The sequence below is a fragment of the Pristiophorus japonicus genome, chromosome X (assembly GCF_044704955.1).
Source record: "Pristiophorus japonicus isolate sPriJap1 chromosome X, sPriJap1.hap1, whole genome shotgun sequence".
NCBI classification, from domain to species: Eukaryota; Metazoa; Chordata; class Chondrichthyes; family Pristiophoridae; genus Pristiophorus; species Pristiophorus japonicus.
The window spans coordinates 2,786,786-2,797,060 of record NC_092010.1 but is presented as its reverse complement, the minus strand read 5'-3'; positions in this window follow the sequence as shown (position 1 = coordinate 2,797,060).

The following is a 10,275-nucleotide window of genomic DNA, read 5'->3' as shown; positions in this document are numbered from 1 at the left end:
GTCGGTGTCTAAAAGTGGAATGAAGTCACTGAGCACCGTGGTTTTGCTGACTTCCTGGTGCTCGTGGTGTGGTTATGGGCCTTTAGATCGATGGCGAAAGGGCCGGGCTTGTTCTGGCAGGAGCAATTTTGAAGATACAATTTGGAGTATTTTGTTGTACATAGAATCTTAGAAACTTACATCACAGAAGTAGGCCACTCGGCCCGTCATTTCTGTGCCTGTTATTTTAAAGAGCTGAACAATTTACTGGCACACCTGAAATTTTTACCCTTAACCCTACAAATTAGTGCCCTTCAAGCACATGTCCAATTGTCTTTTGAAATTTAAAATGCAATCTGAACCAAACTTCTCCCTGTGGCAATATGTTTCATGCACCGACTACTCTGTGAGTAAAGCATTTCTTTTGAATTCCCTATTTGATTTCTTAATGACTATCTTATATTGGTAGCCTCTAGCTTTGCTCTTCCGACAATTAGAAAGACACTTTCTATGTATGCACTGTGTCTCGTGGAGCGAGCAGAATGAAAAGGCTAAGGGCATTTGTATGAAATAGCCGTTTGCATTCAATAATCTCATCCGGAGGCAGAATGTGTAGGTATTCGTAATAGTGAGCAGAAAAGGATCAGTCGACAAAGAGGGTTAATCAATAAACCAATCGCCTTAGACATAATTAGTTATAGGTGCAGGGGTGTGGAGTTAAGAGATACACCTGAACCGTTCATGTTATTTTCAACTACCATTGCATTTGTAAAAAATAGTTTCTATCAATGATTTAAGGCACATAAAAGTGATATTTTTTGAGGGCCGTGTTAATTTGCGAATATCCTAAAGATAATTTTAAAATATAAGCTTTGTCTCCCTTCCTTATGATCCCTGTCAGTTTTGCATTCAGCAATTTGAGAAGTCTGCTGTTGTTTGCTCATACATGTTAAGAAAGCAAAGTATGTTTTCAGTGAATAATACGATAAGTTTTTGCTGAGAGACAAAAAGCCTGGGGGAGGAATTCGTCTGATCGCTAACTGACAAAACGAAATGAGACCAACATGTCTATCGCAAGGCCACATTGGAACTATGGACGGGGAACCCGATTAGTTTCATTTCAGCTGGAACTTATAATGTTACCCGAATCAACCCCAACCCCACACTTCAAATTAAAATATCCAATTATATCGTATATATTGCAAGAGACGTGTATTGCCCAGCCTTGTTGCACCGTGATGCTGGGCCTCCTCCTTGAACAGCTGCCGTCACGGTAGAGCTTGTGTTCCACGATGTTAGGTAGAGATTTCCCGGATCAGTTACGTAATAAGGGGCGAACTGCTCCTGTTCAGCAAGGTGAGGGAGTGATGGCAGCAGGTGATGATAGTGGGGCAAGAGGGGCCTGGGGATGCCGGCTACAATCGTGGTCCTTCTCGATAGCAGAAGTAACAAGGGAGACAGATGCTATCGATGTAACTTTGTCAAGTTGTTGCAGTGCTTTCAGTAGATTGTATATAATTTAGCGATCGTACTTTGATGGAGGGGTATACTGAATACCCTCTTCACAACAACGTGACAAATAGTAAGTTTTACAATTACATGACTGAAGAAAAGATAAAGTGCAACATCCATATATTACAAAAAGTTTTCAGCAAAGAAACAGGCCATTCGGCCTAACGTGTCCATACCAGTGTTTATGCTCCACACGAGCCTCCTCTTACCATAATTCATCTCATCCCATCGGCATATTATTCTATTCCTTTCTCCCTTATGTGCTTATCCACCTTCCCGTTAAATATACCTATGCTCTGCGCCCCAACCGCTCTTGATATAGCAAGTTTCATATTCGAAACATTCGCTGAGTAAAGAAGTTTCTTCAGAATGTCTTATTGCCCTTATTAGCAACTATGTTTGAATTTGAACATTGCATCCTTCAGGAATTAACGGATTAAAAATGCAACCTGCACACTTGCTGAGACAGCACGTAGGCATAAACCACAGACATACTTTACCTAACGTAAATTCCTTAACATAACGTCTGAAACACGAGCACCGGATGTGGTCTGTAAACAGCCAAGAAGCAATAAGGGCTTTGAATGTACAAACTACAAACTTCATGCGAACTTTGAAAAGATGCACTGCCGACCGAAATAGGTAAAGTAACTGTATAAAGATGATGATGAAATGTTGTTCGGAGAGAGTGGGGTTGAGCCGAGTTGAGAACTCACACTTAGACACCACTCCCTTGCAAGTAAAATAAACAACGCTTTATTACTCTGAAGTAGACTTGTGTCGAATGTTGAATAAATGCTCCACATCAATTGGCGTAGTCGGCAGGATGCACCGGAAGATAGACAGACGGTCGTCGACAGACCATCACGGAGTGAGTACTTTTTAAATATCACTCTGAAATCCGATGTTATTTGTAACGAGACGTGTTGGCAGAACGGGGGATCTGAGCAAAGTAAAAGTCTGTTGTGGACGTAAAAGCCTTGTTTCGGGTAATTCAGTGTAGTAATGAAGAATTAAGTCATGATTAAGTCTCCACAGATTTTGGGGGCGGCAAGAAACGGAAAAGTGAACCCAAGCATGGTAATCCATTAGGGATTAGATTGTAACAGAGGCCGACATAGTGAGACTATGACGGGCAAAGAGAAATTAAAATGGGGACCTGAGGTGTCGCTCACTGAGCTTATTGCAGATGATCACCAGAAATTAATAGACGGCATGGTAAAGGAGCGTGGGATCCATCCATGGAGCCAGGCACACAGAAAGTCTACTGGCAGCCAGAGAAGACTAAGACGGCTAAAACGGTAGCAATTATCATAACCAGACAGTTTCTCAAGTATACTAAATTAACCAAACACAGATAAACATCGGAAGTTGTCCGGGACCCGTCGGCAGAACCAGCCACGTAAAAGGCTTAGTGGGAGAAAGAAAGTAAAGAAAGAGGAAACAACTCCGGCATAATAATAACATGACAATATTTAAAATATAGTGACTTGATTAAGCCAAAATTAGAAGAATTAAGGAATTTAAGATAAGCTGGTAAACAACACAGACCATCTCTGTTTGGTCAGACTGACGATGACGACAGAACAACGAGTTCAAGCACAATGGGGAAAACCCCATGGTGTCCATGGCGAATGCCCGGCACCAGCCGAGGATGACTATGATGAAGGATGAATGGTGCCACTGACCACCTGATGATGGGACCCCGACGCCGACGGTAATTTGCGAGGACAGAACTTTAACAATAAGCCTTTCTCACCAATTGAGAAACAAGGCGTGTTGAAAGATCTGCCCATCTTAAAGGCTTCACACGGCAATGCCGAATTTTGGAGAATATTGGGCGACCAATCGAACATACATTATATGCGTGAATGTGACATTCATCAATTGGGAAGGGCAAAATGCGCAAGAGAGAGTTGGGAGTAATTGTTTTAATTACGGAAAACCAGGACACAAATTGTAATAAGCCTGGGACTATCAAATATGGACCTCCCCTTCCACATTTTTAGCATAAATCATGGTGTGGTTTTATGCGGCTGTGGTCATACAAGTACACAGTGACCGGATGCGACCCCGAGCTTAATATTCGACCCAGCAGTCACCGATGGCAGCAGGTCTGTCCCGTTGCGTAGCTGCACTGGATTGTGTCACTTGGGTGGTGAAAGTCAGCGAACCTGTCATCAGGGCGGGAGAAATGGTGTTACACACCAAACATACCTTCGTAGAAATGCTAAACACCAGAAAGCTCCGGGCTGCCTAAAATGTACGCACGGGAAAATGGAAAGTATACTTACTGCCCCATGATGAATCAGTATAAATAATCTGGGACACTGGAGAAAACCTGGTCGAGGGAAAACTCAGCCCTGGGGGAACCCCACGAGTACGGTGCACTCTAGTTGGAGGACTCCCCAGGAAATTTGGGTGAGGTCGAATCGAGAATCCAAACCTCACTCTAGATGTGGATGGATCTCGAAATATGTGGATGGCCATGCCAGAACGGGATGGACGGTGGTGGATCAACATCTGCAAGTATTTTAATAATAACTTTCACTTATATAGCGCCTTTCATGGAGTATAAAGCATCACAAGGCGCTTCACAACAATTTTGCAACATGTTAGCTTTGACCATTGAGGGAAAGAGAGTAAAAGCGGGATACCGAATTGTAAAAAAGGTTAAAGGCTCGGGTCTGAAGTACAAGGGACACTAGACAGAGGATTATTGGCACAGGTGGCAGAGCTGACCACCCTTGCCGAAGCCCTGTTATTAGCAGAGGAAAAAACAGTAAACATACATACCAACACCAGGTATACTTTCGCAGTAGTACCTGACTGCATGGTCGACTGAGGAAGATGAGGGTTCGTCACCTCAGGTGGTGAGGCCATCAGACATGAAGGCTGCATTAGGCTGTTACTAGAGGCAGCTAGTAAACCCGCCAAGGCGGCAGGACTGAAGCTAAAATCCCACAAATGCGTGGTGGACGACATTCAGAAAGAAAACGAGGCTGCAGAGAAGGCTGCTCACGAGGCGGTGACATCTGCTGAAGTCAAGGCAGAACCATTATGCAGCCTGACTAGGGCAGAGCATATAAACATAGTAAAATTACATGCAGACGTTAGTAACAAAGAAAGAGCGAATGGAAAAGGAAGGGAGGAGTGCCTGGTTTGGGCTCCATGTGGAGAAAGGAGAGAAATATACTAGCTCCCTCTTGCATAAGGAAAATGCTCATAGAAGTGCACCACGTCATCAACCACGCCGGACACAATGCCCCGATAATAAATACCTCTCGAGATTGCTGGTGGCCAAGAATACGACGTGACATTGCTAAGTATTGCCAGCAATGTATTATGTGCGCCCAACATAATCCCGGAAAGGCCATCAAAATAAGAATGGCTCATCAACCACGTCCACGGGGATCGTAGGAGAATATACAAATTGATTTCACCACACCACTGCCCCGATTCTCGAAGAAGAAAATACTGTCTATTAATAATAGATTTGTTTACACAATGGGTTGAGGCCTTCCCCACCCGAAACTGTACCATGACCACAGGAGCAAGAATTCTCGCGGAAGAGGTAATTCCCCGCTGGTGAATACCTACTCAAATTAATTCTGATCAAGGGACCCATTTCACGGGACAAGTGGTAAAACTCCTGTGCACCACTTTGCTCATTAAACAAAAAAAATCACATCCCTTAGCACCCTCAGATTTCTTGGATGGTAGAACGGATGAATCGCACAATGAAATCAGCCCTGGCCAAAGCCATCGAAGTAACCGGACAGGCTTGGGCCGAACTTTTATCTGCCATATTGATGAGACAACGTGCAACTTCTAATCAGACGATGGGCTTAACCCAAATGTGAACTCATGACCGGTCAAGCCATGAGGTTGCTTGAAGACATAATCACAGGAGGACCGAATTTAGGCCTGCTACGGGACCGTATACATAGATATGAAATGGAACTGAGTAAACAATTAAAGGGTATGCGGCAGGAGGTCAGGGAAGAGCAAGCAGCCAGGGACCATGATGAGGATTTAGAATCTCCGGTAGACATGCCACAGGTAGAAGAAAAGGTAATGGTTAAAGGCTTACCAGGGCTAAACGGCAATTGTCCGGCGATGGTCAGGCCCATGTGAGGTGTTAATAAATGCCAATGTGTGCGCATGTGTAGACAGAAATTGTGTTGGGCAATGAAAGCACAATTTTTAAAAGTGTAATTGTAGCGGATAGCCTGAGGTCATCCACGTTTACGATATTGCAGGATGGTACGCTAAGGAGAACTGCTGATGGCCCTGTGGGAAGTATATTATGCATGTACCATGGAGAGGACACTAAAGGCCTAGGCTATACGTGGTACCAGATGGAATCGGAATAAAGGGAGTCTACTGAATAGGAAAGGCAATGTGATATCCAATAATCTGCCACCACGATGGCATCTGCATGGTTTTGTATTCCATACGCGGATGCGTCAAACCAAACCCGGATGTTATGGATATAGTTGTACTGAAAAATCCAACTGTATAATAATGGAAACCATAAGATACTCCCCGTGATCATCAACCTAACCAATCTAGGTCTACCAGAGAGATGACACCAAGGTAAGAGCAAAGTATATCTGAATGTTGAGTATTGTCCTCAAAGTGGTCACGGATGCCTCAGGGGCATCCCATTTCAGGGGACACAAGGATTTCCACCGTCAGAAGCCGGAATTGATTAACGATGCATTAAAATGGGTAAACGCAGGAACCCTCGTTGTTGAACGCCCTAGACATATAAATGAGGTGGAAAACATTGGGCTGATCAGGGGAAAGAACTACTTGCTGTATTACCCAATGGATCAATAAGCGATCAAAATAAATGGAAGCATGAGAGGGGTCTCATTGACGGGTTGTCGCAGCGTAGGTAGACTGACTATTTCCCCACATCCAGTAGGACAAGGTAGTAAAGATGGGTGTGGGTTCAACCAGACTATTGGATTTGTACTGGAATTAAGCCCAGCAGAGCCCAAACCCACACACTCTGCCTACCGCAGCAAGGGCGAATACTGTATGGTCACAAAGCGACAGACTTAAGACTTTGGCGAGTTAGAACGTAACATTATTAACCCCAAATTCTACTTCACCCGCAGCCTACCTGTAACCATAGGATGCGCACAAACGAGCTACATTCATGCACGGAAAATGGTCACTCTGTATCGAACAATTGAAATAACGGCAGATCTGGGACTGTATGAGGTACACCTCGCAGCACCCATACCCCATCTCCCAGAGGACATGACGAAAATAAAGTGCCCTCTGAAGGAGAACGTTAACCGATACCATCTCCTAAAGCAGGATTTATGGGAACTAAGAAAGGAGATCAATCACGACCTCTGCAAAGCCCCGTGGTACGAACAAGCCTGGAACTGGGGTATAAACATCCACCCTTGTATGCGCATCATATCTCACGTACTGGTAGCACTACATTTAGTACTGACATTATGTTGGCTTGGAATTACTTTTGCTGCTTGCTCGAAACGCAAGAACAAAAAGTAAGCAAAGGGTATAGTTAAACAACAGAGTAAGCTGCTAAAACTGCAGAGAAAAATCAAAGAGCAAGTTATTATTTAAATGGAGAAAGATTGCAAAGTGCCACAGTACAGCGAGATTTGGGGGTCCTTGTGCATGAAACACAAAACTATAGTATGCAGGTACAGCAAGTGATCAGGAAGGTCAATTATATCCTGGCCTTTATTGCAAAGGGCATGGAGTATAAAAACGGGGAAGTCTTGCTACAGCTATATAAGGAACTGGTGATGCCACACCTGGAATACTGCGTGCAGTTTGGTTTCCATATTTATGAAAGGATATACTTGCTTTGGAGGCAGTTCAGAAAAGGCTCACTAGGTTGATTCCGGGGATGAGGGGGTTGACTTATGAGGAAAAGTTGAGTAGTTTGGGCCTACTCAACCATGAGCGGATACTGAGTCCAGTGGCGGGGGCGCAGATAATTAAAAACGTCGTTGTGTTACATTGCTTAGAACATCGCGCAGGCTGCTGGGGCTGCACATATCCAAGTAAGTCGGAAGTATTCATGCCGTTCTTACTCTGCGTTTTGCAATAAACTTTGATTGACAAAGAGGTGAGTCAATTATCGCAGAGTACCCAGCCTCTGCCCTGCTGTTTACTCAATATGTTGTTAAGCTTGATGCAATTAACTTTCTGCACAATTTTGTCTTTGAAGATATTTTTGGTGTCTCGATATTGTTGCTGCTGCTGTGGGCCCGAGATGGTTTTTGGGTTTGTTCTTGTTCGAGTTGATCATAATCTAGGAATTAAGCGCTGTGAATGTTGTCTGCACCTCTTTTTGGCGAAGCAAGTCTTGATGTCGAAACAATTGGATTCCAGTTAGCTACTGAGGGAATGCTAACCAACAATCACGTGACCGAGCCTGAATATTGATTTGTAACAGAAGGAAACGAGAACTTCCTCTTGCTTTGCTAACTGACACCCTCGGTCATCCTCTGCGTTTAATTTACACACAGCAGCAAGTTCCATTCTTGAGGTCTCCCTTCTACTCGCCGTTCTAAATTCAGGTATGTTTCAAAATAACAAGCCAGTTTATTTTCAGTTGTATCGTGACAAACATAGTCTCAAGATCTGTTGCTTGTGTGAATATATCCGCCCCCATCGATCCAATTCTTCTGTGCTATTGTCTCTAACAGCAGCTACATTTAAAAGTGGGCTGTGCTTACATTCCGTTCGGTGTGGGCGAATTCATCTCGAAGTTATTTTGAATCTAACAATAACTTATTTGATAAGACTGTGCAGAAGCGGCTATTGAAACAGTGCGCTGCAGAATAATTTGCTCAACCCGTCATTTTCCTCCTTCGCTAAGTTTACAAACAGAAATCATTCACAATTGTCCGGCAAACTACATAAATTATGCTCAGAAATGACCATCCGTCCGCATGTTGGTTTCACTTGTTCCCGCTGGCTGATAGTCTGCGGATGAAACACCGAGAATGAACAACAGTATTAGGCAGAAGATAAGACACCGCTTCAGAGCCCCGGTGATACTGCTGCCTTCAGTGACCAATTGCTGCATCGGGTCGCTGTAGTTCTGGGTTCCTTCATGAAACGTGGCGGCAATATATAATTCAAATATTGATATTTGGTGGTGTGACGTGTTTCAGTTCACGTTAGGCAAGTCAACAGATTGTGCAATGCAATCCGAGGCCTAGAGGCTCTGCTAAATTTACTGAACAAAGGAAAAATGGAGCACAGATAAATTTAAGGAAGTAACTTGTTTACCCCGAGTGGTCAACATGGGGAACTCGCTACCACAGGGAGCAGTTGAAGCGAATAATCCAGATGTTTATAACGTGAGGCTAGATAATAATATAAGGGAGAAGAGAATAGAGGGTCATGCTGATAGAATTAGTTGAAGAAGGATAGGAGACTGCTGAAGTGGGGCACATACTCCGGCATGGACTGTTTCTCTGCTGTACATTCGATGTAATTCTGTGTAACATTTTGAGCCAATGGTCCTGCTTCCTGGTTCGAGCCTTGACCCGTTATTCTCATGCGTGGTTTTATTGAGAAAAATATTCCTTTCAATCCCAGTGGCATCCAATCACATCTGACGTTACGTTTGCACACATTCCCTGTTTGCGCGGATCTGTCCCAGAGCGGGTTGAGGAGGAGAGCTGGCACCACGATACTGTTGGTCCCTAAGTTCCGCCTTCTCTGACGACACATGACATAGCTCTAAGCAGCTGAAAGTATCACAGTGCAGCACAAAGTGTAGCAAATGGTTAAAGGAGCAACGACCAAAGAATTGAACCAGACGCAGAGATACTGGAATCCGCTCGATGCTAGTGTTTGTGTGGGTGGAGGGATTGCCACCAAGGTGACATTTTCGCCGGGATTTTGGATCCTTCCACCAAAACGGCAGCCCTGCCCCAGCGGGGCGGCGCATTGCTCGAAATATGTGAGAGTAACGAAACAGAGGCCCGTCTTGAATGCAGGGACACGGCTGGCGAAGCAGCGCGAAATTTGAAATTATTGTTTTAAGTTTAACGGTCACGTTTACCCTCCATAGCGTTAATCTGCCCATTATTTTAACTGAAAATTGATCTCTTTTTCGAATTGGTTTTTCATGGTTTGATGACTCCGTTGGGACTCCAACTATTTACAAACTATCTTAGCGACTTGGAAGAAGGGACTGAGTGTAACGTAATCAAGTTTGCTGACGATACAAAGACGGAAGGAAAAGCAATTTGTGAGGCGGATACAAAAAATCTGCAAAAGGACTAAGAGCGGCTAAGTGAGTGGGCAACAATTTGGCACATAGAGGATAATGTTGGACAGTATGAGGTCATGCACTTTGGCAGAGAAACTCAAAGAGCAGGTGGATGCAGAGAGGATGTTTCCACTGATGGGGGAGAAAATTTGCAAAGTGCCACAATACAGCGGGACCTGGGGGTACTTGTGCATGAAACACAAAAGGATAGTATGCAGGTACAGCAAGTGATCAGGAAGGTCGATGGTATCTTGGCATTTATTGCAAAGGGGATGGAGTATAAAAGCAGAGAAGTCTTGCTACAGCTATACAAGGTTTTGGTGAGGCCACACTTGGAATACTGCGTGCAGTTTTGATTTCCACATTTACGAAAGAATATACTTGCTTTGGAGGCAGCTCAGAAAAGGTTCACTAGGTTGATTTTGGGTATGAGGGGATTGACTTATGAGGAAAGATTGAGTATTTTGGGCCTCTACTCATTGGAGTTCAGAAGAATGAGA